At 41.3% G+C, this 13,977-nt stretch overlaps 1 protein-coding gene and 1 long non-coding RNA gene across 2 annotated transcripts in view; both read right to left on the bottom strand.

The window, feature by feature from the left end:
- Positions 1–4,288: 4,288 nt before the first annotated feature.
- LOC138979646 (uncharacterized) overlaps positions 4,289–13,977 on the bottom strand; it is a 145,245-nt gene continuing 135,556 nt past the window's right edge. The window contains exon 2 of the long non-coding RNA XR_011460070.1: positions 4,289–7,383. This is a non-coding gene — a long non-coding RNA (uncharacterized lncRNA). The remainder of the gene's footprint in view (positions 7,384–13,977) is intronic.
- Positions 11,979–13,977, bottom strand: part of LOC138980653 (two pore potassium channel protein sup-9-like) — a 45,151-nt gene continuing 43,152 nt past the window's right edge. Inside the window, exon 3 of the mRNA XM_070353562.1 lies at positions 11,979–13,977. This exon is cut by the window's right edge and continues 968 nt beyond it. The gene's annotated coding sequence lies outside the window, so the exon portion shown is untranslated.

A 13,977-nucleotide genomic window follows, 5' to 3' on the forward strand; every position in this document is an offset into this window, starting at 1 on the left:
TTTGTATAACCCTGACACCCCAATAGGTCTTTTTTTTTAACTTGCAACCTTTGAATAGTCTTCTGCACACTCTCAAAACAAAGTAACAGCAAACACACACACACACACACACACACACACACACATATGGAAAGCCGTTTGGCTCATAACCATTACACGTGTAAAAAATGATTAGTACACGTGTAATAAATAATTAATACACGTGTAATTAATGATTAATACACGTGTAATAAAAATGTCATACACGTGTACGAAATGATTAAATACACGCGTAATAAACATTTCTTACACGTGCATGAAATATTTATTACACGTGTTTTTAATCAATATGTTATTCCATAGCATAAGAAAAAAGATAAATTACACGTGAAATCAGAAATAAATATACGTGTATTAATCATTTATTACACGTGTATTTATGATTTATTACACGTGTAATGGTTATGAGCCAAACGGCTTTCCATACACACACACACACACACACACACACACACACACACACACACACACACACACACACACACACACACACACACACACAAATAAACAAAACTTGTGTTTCCAATCCCATTTACAGGAAAGCAACACAAACTATGCAACATCTTGTTTTCCAGCTCAGGCTTCATTTGTCATTATCTCCCTCTGTTGATTATAATCTAGCAAGCAGTATGACCATGAAGTGACACACTTAACTCTCACCAAGAACAGCATCAACATAATCGACATCACGGAGAATTCAGTACAAACACAATTATTCGCAACAAAAATACCATGCCGTCTTAACAAGTTCATGCCCAGTGTCGCACTGGCTACCAGACATTGCATATTCTCCAAAGCATCATCATTCTCACTGCTAAAAAAACATTTTTGGAAGGTACTGCTTCATAAATGTATTACTTACATATTTTTTATCAGAGCGAAACCAGGACCAGTAGATGTTGGGGGGTCTCAACGAGTAGCTCAGTTGATAGAGCACTGGACTTTTGGTCCCAGGGTCTGGGGTTCGAATCCAGACTCACACACGCTATCCATGTCCCACTCCCGTGTCACCACAATGGCACGTAAAAGACCTCGGTCATTCTGCCATAAGTGCAGGTGGCTGACTACACCTTTCTTTCTTTCTTTATTTGGTGTTTAACGTCGTTTTCAACCACGAAGGTTATATCGCGACGGGGAAAGGGGGGGGGGGAGATGGGATAGAGCCACTTGTCAATTGTTTCTTGTTTACAAAAGCACTCATCAAAAATTTGCTCCAGGGGCTTGCAACGTTGTACAATATATTACCCTACTGGGAGAATGCAAGTTTCCAGTACAAAGGACTTAACATTTCTTACATACTGCTTGACTAAAAATCTGTACAAACATTGACTATATTCTATGCAAGAAACACTTAACAAGGGTAAAAGGAGAAACAGAATCCGTTAGTCGCCTCTTACGACATGCTGGGGAGCATCGGGCAAATTCTTCCCCTACTTGACTAAAATCTGTACAAACATTGACTATATTCTATGCAAGAAACACTTAACAAGGGTAAAAGGAGAAACAGAATCCGTTAGTCGCCTCTTACGACATGCTTGGGAGCATCGGGTAAATTCTTCCCCCTAACCCGCGGGGGGTCTGACTACACCTGAACACTCACACACCTGGGTAGCGCGACTCTTGTTGTGGCTGCTAGCTTTCCACTGGGAGGAAGCGACCCACCTTTCCGTGCACTGGGATCATAATGTAAAGCGAATGAAATCAAATGAAAGTAAATGTGTAACACAAACCTATGACAATGTCCTTCAATCCACAATCTGTCTCTGAAATCAAAGATGAGCAAGTCTTTTTCAAATTAAAATTCGTTGCATTCACTTCTTCTTCTGCTTGCTTATTTTATGTTATTATTTTCTTTTAATGTTGTTCAACGGTTTACCTTTTTTCTCTTCTTTTTTTCCACTTCAGGGATACCTTCCTGTTGTCCGTTAATTCCTTGTCCATTAACCTGACTACATTGTGCCAGTTTGAAAGGACACCCACAGTGTAAGGACACGTGTTAGGCTGGTCCCAGGGGTGTCCTTTCGTCACAGGTACCACGGTGCTTGCGTTTCTATTTCATGAAAACAGTATGACATTTGTGACCCTCCACCACGAAATGAGTCGCATGTCACCTCGCGCGGTTCTGCGCTTGGCTTAAATATAAGTCCGGGGAGTGTCTGATAACAGTGTGAGGGTCACCTTAGTCACAGGCTTATAACTCAAACAGTTTTTGCTCTTTTCTAAAACGGGTTTCACCACTAGATAGAGCATGAAAACCTCTTTAGGAAAATGTAAAAATATGAACATCATGCAAAGGTGACATGCGACTCATTCCCTGGTGGAGGGTCACATTTGCAGAAAATCTTCAGAGTACAATTTTAATGGGCGCATGAAATATTGCTTCTGTTCTCAAGTGTAGTGCTCATTACACATAATGATCGACTTTGCAACATTTCTAGCCAGGTGAAACGCACAGGAGGGCATTACGACGAATGAGCAAAAATGACAAACGGCAACGATCCTCTTTTTTGACTTCACAGGGTTCTCGACACTCCAAAATTACAGTGCAACCGATGGCTGTCCTAGGTAAGATTATTGCACACAAGTCGTTATTGTCCTTTGCTGGGAGATCGCAGGTCGGAATGGAGAGGGGTCGTAAAGTAGAGGTAGGAAATCGTGTAAGACAAAGAGGGGAGAAATCAACCAGAGAAAACGTGGTCGTTATACTTGGGCTGACACTCCCTCGTACACTCGTGTTTTGCAGGAGTGGATTTTTAAGTGTATGACAGTTTTTATCCCGCCATTTAGGCAGCCATATGCCGCTTTCGGAGGAAGCATGCTGGGTATTTTCGTGTTTCTATAACCCACCGAACTCTGACATGAATTACAGGATCTTTTCCGTTCGTTAGAATCTGAATCCAGTAAGATCCCAGTTACTTCACGTCTTTCAAGGGATCCGATGGCAACATAATACATGGTTACCTGTTTCAAAGTCGTTCACGTCATCATAGTGCTTACAAGAGCGCACGAGCTTCTACTTCGGGGTCAGCATTTCTGCTCCACAATCCTGAGTGATGTGCCTCCTGACGTTGTTGGTTGTCATTGCGGTCAACACCTCCACGAGTAGGACAGCATGACTCTCACACCCCACACGTGTGCATGCTTAGGAAACCATGTTTTGCATAGCGTCAAAGAACCTACACCTCAGCTCCTCCGAAAACGGCGTATGGCTGCCTAAATGGCGGGGTAAAAAACGGTCATACACGTAAAATTCCACTCGTGCAAAAAACACGAGTGTATGTGGGAGTTTCAGCCCACGAACGCAGAAGAAGAAGAAGAAGAAGAAGACCTCAGCTCCAGACCCGCTGAGTTGTATTTATTCGTTATAGAATGTACTCTTTCCAGTGTTTTGATCTGCAGTAAGGATGCCTTCTTGGAAGATCCGGCTTACGAAATTGGACTTTCCCAATCAAATTGAGACGATTGGTTGCCTCAACAATGATGGCATTCACTGTAAAAGGCATCACAGAACGCATCACCATTTCCAAAGCGAGAAAATCTACGTAAACCGTTGCAAGTTACACGCATTCGCTGACGCTTTGTCTTGGACAACACAGACGAGGTACAACATTTCGCATCTTCTCTCCTGTAGCCAAGAACGGTCAGCTGAGATAATCCTGTCTCCCTGACCAGGGGCCAGTTTCATAAGCCAGAAACACAGTCGACCAACTGCAGTTGTCCGAGAGAACCACAGTAATCCGACGTTATCGGGTTTCACGAACAAAATTTCAATCGGCCGACTGCGGGTCGTCTCACCGGAAGTCGGCCAAACACGGTGATGCTCTCTCCCCAACACTGTGTTCGGCTTACTGCGGTAAACCGAAAATAAATGTAATTATCCGCACAGTCAATGGCACAATGCTCACACTTTTTTGGATTGTGAGCCAAACCTTCTGATTGTTCTTCGAAATATATCTATCATGACGCAGTAATCCAGGAGACAAGTCAGGGTTATGTCTTGAAGACGTCACATTATGGCGTAAGAGGGTTCGACGTCACGCGAAGGAATTACTGAAAGTCTCGGTCATTGTTATTTTGAGCGGACCGAGACTAGTTTTTTCTTCGAAATCGGCCATTTCCACGTGCGAATGAGCAAACGGAAGTGGTAATGTTGCTAAATTTAGCCCTCGATTGGCCATTCGGATTAGGCCAAAAAAAAAAATAGGTCTGTTTACGGTAACATAGGCCAAAAAAATAGGGTCGGTAGGTCGGGATTGTTTTTTTTTTTTTTTTTTTTTTTTTTCCAAAAAACCATATTTTTACGTTATTTTGCCAAAAAAACAAGATTTTTTTTTTTTTTTTCCCCAAATGCCAAAAAAAAGTCTAGGGTCGCGCGAAAAAACTAGGGTCGGTCGGGTTACCGTAAACAGACCTATTTTTTTTTTTGGCCTTACTGTACAGTCGGTCGACTGCGGTTGTCCGCGGGTGACGGTGATTCGCTCATGAAACGCGCTTTTCGGTGACCCGGCGATCAACCACAGTCAATCGACTGGGCAGTCGATCGACTGTCAGTCGATTCACTGCTATCTTATGAAACTGGCCCCTGAGCTCATGGACTCTCCAGTCCCTCGTCACGATCTTTGGCCTTAAGACGCTTGACCATCGACCCCTAGACATTCATCATCCTTCACTATGATTTAAGTGTCCAGAAGCATCTTCGATCAGTCTGAAGAGGTCGTCATCTCGTCTGGACAAGACACACCGGGGGTGGGAGGGGGAAACTTGAAGAAGAAGCAGGGATGGCCAAATCGTCCGCCCAGTCGCCAGGCTCGAGTAAAAATCCGCCGGGCTAGTAGAAACCGCCTGGCAACTCGCCCGGCTGGCCAGTGAAAATTCTGGTCAAATGCAACATGTTTGGTTGTAATATCGAGTTTCAAATCAGATGGAGCAACTTTGGGATGCACCGGGCCAGCGCAATTTCTGGCGGGCTTGTGACTTTCTTTCAGTTACTCGCCCGGCTGGCGAGGTAAAATTTTGGGAGTTGGCCATCCCTGAGAAGGTTTATACGTTGGAGGCTTCAGTGGTGGTGACTCAACTCAAAGTCAACTCAAGACTCAATATGTTACTGTCCTTACAAGAACAAGGACAATTGCTCAGCAGTGTCATGGTGTTTTAAACATTATAAGTACATCTATTCCACTAACAGTTCACAATAATTATTGGACTGAAAACATCCAATACTTTCTACGAAATCACTCGCCAGACTGTTTGCAGCGTCGTCATGCAATTTGGAACATCGATCTAAACCTTAACTACGGCAGAGACGATTGTGTGTGAGACTACAATCATGTTGTTCCCTTTATGAGTGAGGTTGAGCAACACTTTGCTCGTGTTAAGACTTTTTTCTTCATCGAGGTTCATCAAGCTCTGTATGCTTTGTTCTTTATCCGACTCATGACGCTTTCTGTTTGTTTGGATCAAGCTCTGCATGCTTTGTTCTTTATCCGACTCATGACGCTTTCTGTTTGCTTGGATCAAGCTCTGCATGCTTTGTTCTTTATCCGACTCATGACGCTTTCTGTTTGTTTGGATCAAGCTCTGCATGCTTTGTTCTTTATCCGACTCATGACGCTTTCTGTTTGTTTTGATGAAGCTCTGCATGCTTTGTTCTTTATCCGACTCATGACGCTTTCTGTTTGTTTGGATCAAGCTCTGTATGCTTTGTTCTTTATCCGACTCATGACGCTTTCTGTTTGTTTGGATCAAGCTCTGCATGCTTTGTTTTTTTATCCGACTCATGACGCTTTCTGTTTGTTTGGATCAAGCTCTGCATGCTTTGTTCTTTATCCGACTCATGACGCTTTCTGTTTGTTTGGATCAAGCTCCGCATGCTTTGTTCTTTATCCGACTCATGACGCTTTCTGTTTATTTGGATCAAGCTCTGTATGCTTTGTTCTTTATCCGACTCATGACGCTTTCTGTTTGTTTGGATCAAGCTCTGCATGCTTTGTTCTTTATCCGACTCATGACGCTTTCTGTTCGTTTGGATCAGGGGTATCCTGCTTTGTTCTTTATCCGACTCATGACGCGTTTTGTTTGTTTTGATCAAGCTCTGCATGCTTTGTTCTTTATCCGACTCATGACGCTTTCTGTTTGTTTGGATCAAGCTCTGCATACTTTGTTCTTTATCCGACTCATGACGCTTTCTGTTTGTTTGGATCAAGCTCTTCTCATGCTTTGTTCTTTATCCGACTCATGACGCTTTCTGTTTGTTTGGATCAAGCTCTGCATGCTTTGTTCTTTATCCGACTCATGACGCTTTCTGTTTGTTTGGATCAAGCTCTTCATGCTTTGTTCTTTATCTGACTCATGACGCTTTCTGTTTGTTTGGATCAAGCTCTGCATGCTTTGTTCTTTATCCGACTCATGACGCTTTCTGTTTGTTTTGATCAAGCTCTTCATGCTTTGTTCTTTATCCGACTCATGACGCTTTCTGTTTGTTTAGATCAGGGGTATCCTGCTTTGTTCGCGATCAAACGTTTTATGCTTCGTTTTTTTCGTTAAAGGTTTATGATGCTTTGTTCTTGACCAAGGTTATGTACGTTGCTTTGTTTTTGGTCACATATATAATGCTTTGTTCTTCTTTTTCAGATCAAGCTTCATGTTGCTTTGCTCTTTATCAGGCTTATCACGCAGTTTTTTTTCTTGATCAAGCTCTGTATGCTTTGTTCTTGATCAAGGTTTTGCTGTTTTGTTCTTGGTCACACGTATAATTGTTTGTTCTCTTGCTTCGATCAAACTTTATGATGCTTTGTTTTGCATGTACGACTTCTGACGCTTTCGTTTGTTGTTGATAAAGTTCCACAATGTGTTGTTCTTGATCAGGGTTTGTTTGTTTGTTTGTTTATTTGTTGCTTAACGTCCAGCCGACTACGCAGAGCCATATCAGGACGAGGAAGGGGGGATGAAGGGGGCCACTTGTCAAGCGATTCCTGTTTACAAATGCACTAACCCATTACTTGTGTCCCAGCAGGCTTTAGTAAAACTAAATTAATACCTACTGGAAGATTACCAGTTTCCAGTATGTTAAAATAGGCTTAACCTATCTACTGCTGGACTTACATCAGAACACTAACAGATTAAACTATACATGAATCGCGAGACAAGCGGCAAGAGAAGAGATTTTTGGAAAAAATACAGGTGAATGAGCAAGAAGGCAGAAAAAAGAAAAGAATTCATGAAGAAAAAGAGAGCATGACAGGAAAGAGGAACCAAAAATCTACCTAACAGCAAACTAGAAAGCTCCTGCGGTTCCAAAAACAGGAGGGGCCTTTAATTTCATAACCGCAGTGCCCCACTGCGGGACTTGATCAGGGTCATGATGCTTTGTTCTCGATCAAACGTATAATGCTTCGCTCTCTTATTGTCCATAAAGGTTACTGTATGATGCTTTGTTCTGGATCAAAGGTATAATGCTTCGCTCTCTTATTGTCCATAAAGGTTACTGTATGATGCTTTGTTCTCGATCAAAGGTATAATGCTTCGCTCTCTTATTGTCCATAAAGGTTACTGTATGATGCTTTGTTCTCGATCAAACGTATAATGCTTCGCTCTCTTATTGTCCATAAAGGTTACTGTATGATGCTTTGTTCTCGATCAAACGTATAATGCTTCGCTCTCTTTTTGTCCATAAAGGTTACTGTATGATGCTTTGTTCTCGATCAAAGGTATAATGCTTCGCTCTCTTATTGTCCATAAAGGTTACTGTATGATGCTTTGTTCTCGATCAAACGTATAATGCTTCGCTCTCTTATTGTCCATAAAGGTTACTGTATGATGCTTTGTTCTCGATCAAACGTATAATGCTTCGCTCTCTTGTTTTTGATCGAGGTTAACGAAGCTTTGGAAATATTGTTCTTGTTCCAATGCATAATTAATTGTTTAATGTTTTTATCATTAAAAAATATACCAAAACGCACCGTACTCGCGTTGTAATGACGAAAACGAAACACATACTTGTTTCGTTTTCGTCATTCCAACGTGAGTACAGTCAGTGCTTTATGGTATGTTTGTTTTTCGCTCTCACGTACGTGCAGTCGCCATTGTTCTATTGTTTTTATCAAGGTTTTTGATGCTTTGTTGATTTGTTTTTGACCAAGTTTCATGATGCTATGCTCTTGGTTAGGCGTATTCTGGTTTAGTCAGTTCTTGATCAAGTTTCATGATGCTTTTTCTTGACCAGAAATTGTTCACGATGAAGCTCTGTGATACATTGTTCTTGTGCACGCGTTGCTCTCCACAAGCATTTGTTTGAATTGACACTTTGCGCCCACCCACACCCCCCCTACCCCCCCTCCCCATCTCCCCTCGAGCAAGACATTTTTCCTTGATGATAAATGTTTTAACGCACTCACGGTGAAACCATTAGGGACATGTTCCTGGATGTCACCCCGACTTTAGAACACTTGTTCTTGCAGATTGTGTTTTTGTTGTAGTCCTCAGCAAGTTTGCTCCCATTTTTGGACAGTCAATGGAAAATTAATAAACGAAAAAAACCAGATGCACGTTTATAAGGTTTTTTTCTGTGGTAAATGCGGATGATAAGAACATTGTGTAAGTTGCTCTGACATTTTGTTCATTCAGGCTTGCAAATTTGCTTCCATTTCTGGACAGTTCGTGAACTAAAAACATGTGAGCGTAAAAAAAGAGGTACACCTTTAATAGGGTCTTTCTGTGGTAAATGCCGGTGGTAAGAAGACTGTTTAAGTTGCTCTGATATTTGTTTTATTCAGTCTTGCAAGTTTACTTCCATTTCTGGACAGGGCATGACCTAGAAACAAGAATGAAACGTTATATACAAGAAATCCACAATTTTGTTGGGTTTCCTGTCAATAATGTGGCAGTTAAGAATACCGCTGATACTTCAGTTTGCTCACTCTCAGACAGCCTTGCAGACGTGTTCCTTTCTATGGACTCAACTAAAAAAAAGTATAGCATGTTCATAAAAATAAGGGTCTGTAGTTCTTGATATGCTGCAATGCTAACTTGGTTTTTCTGTCTCCAGAACTAATGTTTATTTGGGACATGACGTGGTTGTATGCTAGGATTTTGTTCTTGATATGATCCAAATCTTGCTGAAATAGCCAGTCTAGACTTTGAGGGATCACGAGATGTATGTGGGCCAGGTTTTTGTGTGCTCTTCTTCTTAGTTGTATTTTTAAACGGTAGCTGGTCCAACACCTGTGACAGGGAGACCACCGTCGCCCTTCACAGCAGGCTCTGCAGAGTTGTTAGCCTTTGAGTGCGAGCTATTTATAGCTCGCCGGCTAGACACCTGTGGATTGTAGAGTTCTGCTTGTGATGGGGTCTGGCGGCTTCTGTCTCTCTGTATTTGAAGACAAATGTCGCCAATGTTTTTACAGAGTTACGTTAAATAAACGATTTTATCATCATCATCTTTCTGTATGTTCTTGGTTCCCTTTGTGTAAACCGGCACGGTTGGCCTAGTGGTAAGGCGTCCGCCCCATGGTCGGGAGGTCGTGGGTTCGAACCCCGGCTGGGTCATACCTAAGACTTTAAAATTGGCAATCTAGTGGCTGCTCCGCCTGGCGTCTGGCATTATGGGGTTAGTGCTAGGACTGGTTGGTCCGGTGTCATAATAATGTGACTGGGGGAGACATGAAGCCTGTGCTGCGACTTCTGTCTTGTGTGTGGCGCACGTTAAATGTCAAAGCAGCACCGCCCTGATATGGCCCTTCGTGGTCGGCTGGGCGTTAAGCAAACAAACAAACAAACCCTTTGTGTTCTTTCTTTCTTTATTTAGTGTTTAACGTCGTTTTCCACCACGAAGGTTATATCGCGACGGGACCCTTTGTGTAACCATAACAGTTTTTATAGGGCTTAGAAATACGCTCTGAAATTCTCAATCCTGTTTGATTGGACTTCGCCTCCAAAGGTGATTGACAGATTGTTGTGTTTCGGCGGCACTCGGTTACACACCATTGGATGCACAGGATATTGTTCATTTGCATGTCTTTATTTGTTTTGTTTGTTTGTTTTGTTTGTTTGTTTGTTTGTTTTCTGTTCTCTTTTACTTTTAAGATTTTTGTTTTTGTTTTTGGAAGTTGCACATTTTACCGGCAACACCAAAACTTGAATGGCTCGTTAACATTGGTCACGTTACGAGACACGTTTGCCATTAATCTATTGGCGTGGTTTTATTGTTATGAATGTCATGCGGTTTTAAGATTTCAGGTGTCTTTATTTGTTTTGTTTGTTCGTCGTTTTGTCAGCTTCACGTTCTCTATCATTTTTAAAGTTTATTTCTTGTGTTTGCACGTTGCACGTCAACGTGAATAGAACCCTTTTACTCGAATGGCTCTATAACCTTGGGCACGCTATCAGACACGTTTGTCATCGATCTATTGGCGTTTTTTTTTTTTTTTTTAAATGTCATGCAGGTTTAAGAACTCAGCTTTCAGACTCATTTCCATGTCACTCGTCTTGATATATTTCCTTTTATTTAAATGGGTTGTTTTCTCGCTTGTGTAAGGCCTAAAAAAATAGGTGTGGTTACGGGCCGACTCTAAGTTTTTATTACATTTGTCAAAACAACAAAACAAAAAAAACCGAGTGCAGAAAACGCAATGAAAGCGACAGCGCTCGAGTCGCACACTTATTTCCCTGTCAAGTAGGTTTAAAGGTACTGAACTTGTCAAATCCAGGTGCACGGAGCCCCTGTGGCTTTTAGTCATACCTCAGGCAGCTATCCGTTAGAAGAACTACCAAGTTTCATTGACTTGCACCCAAAGAGTCAAGAACTGCGATTTGTTTGCGAATTAATTTCGTACTCGGACCAGGCTGGTGTTGACCTATTTTTGGATCTAAATTTAGATCAGGTAGATCACCACATCATGCACAAAAAGACACGTCACTAGCAAACTATATCAGACGTCGTCATGAGTTTGTGTAAAACAAAATGGAGGCCGGAATCACTCAGTTGAATCGAACTACGACCAAACACCAACGTAATAACTAGGTTAATTTATGCACTCGCGTGAACAAGAAACTGTCGAGCTTCACAGATGTCGTCGTTGGGTAGTTTTGGGTTTGTTTTACTACCATAGGAGGATTTTTGAATTGTAAATGCACTCAGCTGCAACAAAAACGCAAAACGAAGGCTGTGAGCTGCACTGTGCCTTTAATTTGTACACATTAGAAAAAAAAGTTTAAAAAAAAAGAGATTGCCTACCTTGCTTCTTTATTTTTTTGGGCTGTGTTACCTTAACCACACCTTTTTTTGTGTGCCTAATTATATGAAAAGACAGGTTAAGGGCAGAAGGATCGATCGTGTGGGTGTTAACACTTTAATGTTTTCTTTTCGCGATTCACTTTTCCTCCTTTTGCAAATCTGAGCTCTGGAGTTGCTTCTATATTTATGACTAGATGATTACCCGCTTCGCCGGGATAGAGCCGAATAGAGCCGGGATAGAGCCGAATACCCGGTTTGCCGGGTGAGTGGCGCACCGTACGCCGGCTTTGCCGGGTGGGAGATAAACGCGCAAAACACTGGAGAAGATAAGGAAGAGTTACTGGGAATGGATGTACAGAAAAACCATAAAAACCAAAATCGGTTCAGCGCTGCGCGCTGAGAGCACGTGTTGAAAATTTTCATCGACCAGATAGTGTCCGGAGTCTACCTGAATATGCCCACCAAATTTGAAGCAGATCCATCGAGAACTTTGGCCGTGCATAGCGAACACACAGACAGACACACACAAGCCGTATGTAGATATAGATGGTAAATTGATGCTTCCTTGCCTCCCTCTCTTGCCCCCCCTACCCCATCCCCCTTCTCTTTCCGTCTCTCTCTCTCTTTCTCTCTCTCTCTCTCTCTCTCTCTCTCTCTCTCTCTCTCTCTCTCTCTCTCTCTCTCTCTCTCTCTCTCTCTCTCTTTCCTGACCTTAGTAAGCATGCATAACCCGATTGCTAGCATGGAGTATTCAGTGTTTCTGAAATGTAGAAACTTTTGATAAACTAACTTTATGAAAATCAGTCAATAATGGCGAAAAAAACACAAACGCACTTCATACTCGTTTAGGGACAAAGAGACCCACCCGAGATACCCTGGAATCCCGCCGTACACAGCACTGTTATAATTAACGTATTTTTTCGTCTGCTCATGTAATATACTTCTTATCCATGTTGCAATCACGGTCACAAAAGAACTTCAAAAAAGCAAATTAACTCAAAAATGATTGGGGTTAGTGGACACCGATTTTCACTGGCAAGATTCTGGGGTAACAAATAAAGCTATCTTTTATCATCTACACATTGAGTTTTTGTCTCAATTTGTTTTGAAGCTTCGCAGATACACTAAACAGCACACCAAATAAATTGACGAATTTTCAGTACTGAAGCACACACACACAAGGCAAGAGTAAAACGACGAAACAATCACATAAGGAAGAAAAGAAAAAAAACATACAAACTGTACTGATGAGGTCAAACTTCTTAACGCTTTTCTCAAGTTTCTAATTTTGATGTTTTCATATTGATGTTTGTTCGATATCTGTGCAGAGTTCTGCTGAATAAAAAATATGTAAAACAAAAACTTCAGTATATTAATTTTACTCTAACACGTTTGAAACATCCCAGAACACACTCTTACCTTACAAACCATCAGCAAATCAGATTTGCAAATGCAAACAGTCCAAACAGCACATTTTAAAGTGTCAACATATAGCTCTCACACACTTGAAACAAACTTCAAACGAAGTGAGGTAACCCAAACACACTTCAACAAACTTCAAACGAAGTGAGATAGTCCAAACACACTTCAACAAACTTCAAAGAAAGTGAGATAATCCAAACACACTTCAACAAACGTCAAAGAAAGTGAGAGAATCCAAACATACTTCAACAAACGTAAAAAAAAGTGAGATAATCCAAACACACTTCAACAAACGTCAAAAAAGTGATATTAATCCAAACACACTTCAAAACACGTCAAAGAAGGTGAGATAATCCAAACACTTGAAACAAACTTCCAAGGAAGTGAGATAATCCAAACACACTTCAACTAACTTTATAGGAAGCCTTTTACAGTTCGTGAATCAGCAAAGTGAGCACTAGTTCGAAAATCCTTTTTTCAAATCTTCACATTTGTTCGCTTGCTCAGAACAAGATTCAAAGCTTTTACAGGGCGATTAAAACAAATTGCCACCCATAAAAAGGCTGCTAATTACTGCATGTGTGGCTCACGCCCATTTCAAACCTCGTACTGCTAAGTCGAACCCCAAATGTAAAACATATTTTTTTCTCATCGTTATCAGACCATTTAACTTTGCCAACTGCTGAAGTTAAAGTACACGATATTAATTTGAATTTGTCGCTGAACACATGTAGACGTTATTAGCAATATTTGTGGGTGGCAATTTCTGTGGGTCACCCTGTATGAGTTTATTATAACATGGTTCCGACTAAACACACTCCTTGCTACACAATACCAATAAACACTAAAGGGAGTTAATTCCACTCACTCGGACGTAAAATAAAATGCTGATATTCACTGTAGATGTCTATTCGCAATTTTCCCAGTGGAAAAAGTCACGTTTTCAGTCCCAAAGTCTTGCATTCGCATACAGAGCTTAAAGCTCAAAGACATTTTGCCAGTGGAAAAAGTCACGTTTTTAGTTAAATTCTTGCATTCGCATACAGAGCTTAAAACTCAAAGACCAGCTCAACAGCTCCCAAAACTCAGTACTTCCCAGCAAAAAAGCAATTGCAGAGAATTTGTTTTTGTCTTAGGTGTTCCTGGTGTAGATTTTTAAGCATTCACTCTCCAAGTTGGAAACAAATAACCTGCTTCAACACAGGTATTCAGGACAAGTTTTCCTGTCTATAACAGAATTAAACACAGACAGAACAGACAAACAGTAGGAGACCCATTTCTTTTTC

The sequence above is a fragment of the Littorina saxatilis genome, linkage group LG11 (assembly GCF_037325665.1).
Source record: "Littorina saxatilis isolate snail1 linkage group LG11, US_GU_Lsax_2.0, whole genome shotgun sequence".
Classification (NCBI taxonomy): domain Eukaryota; kingdom Metazoa; phylum Mollusca; class Gastropoda; order Littorinimorpha; family Littorinidae; genus Littorina; species Littorina saxatilis.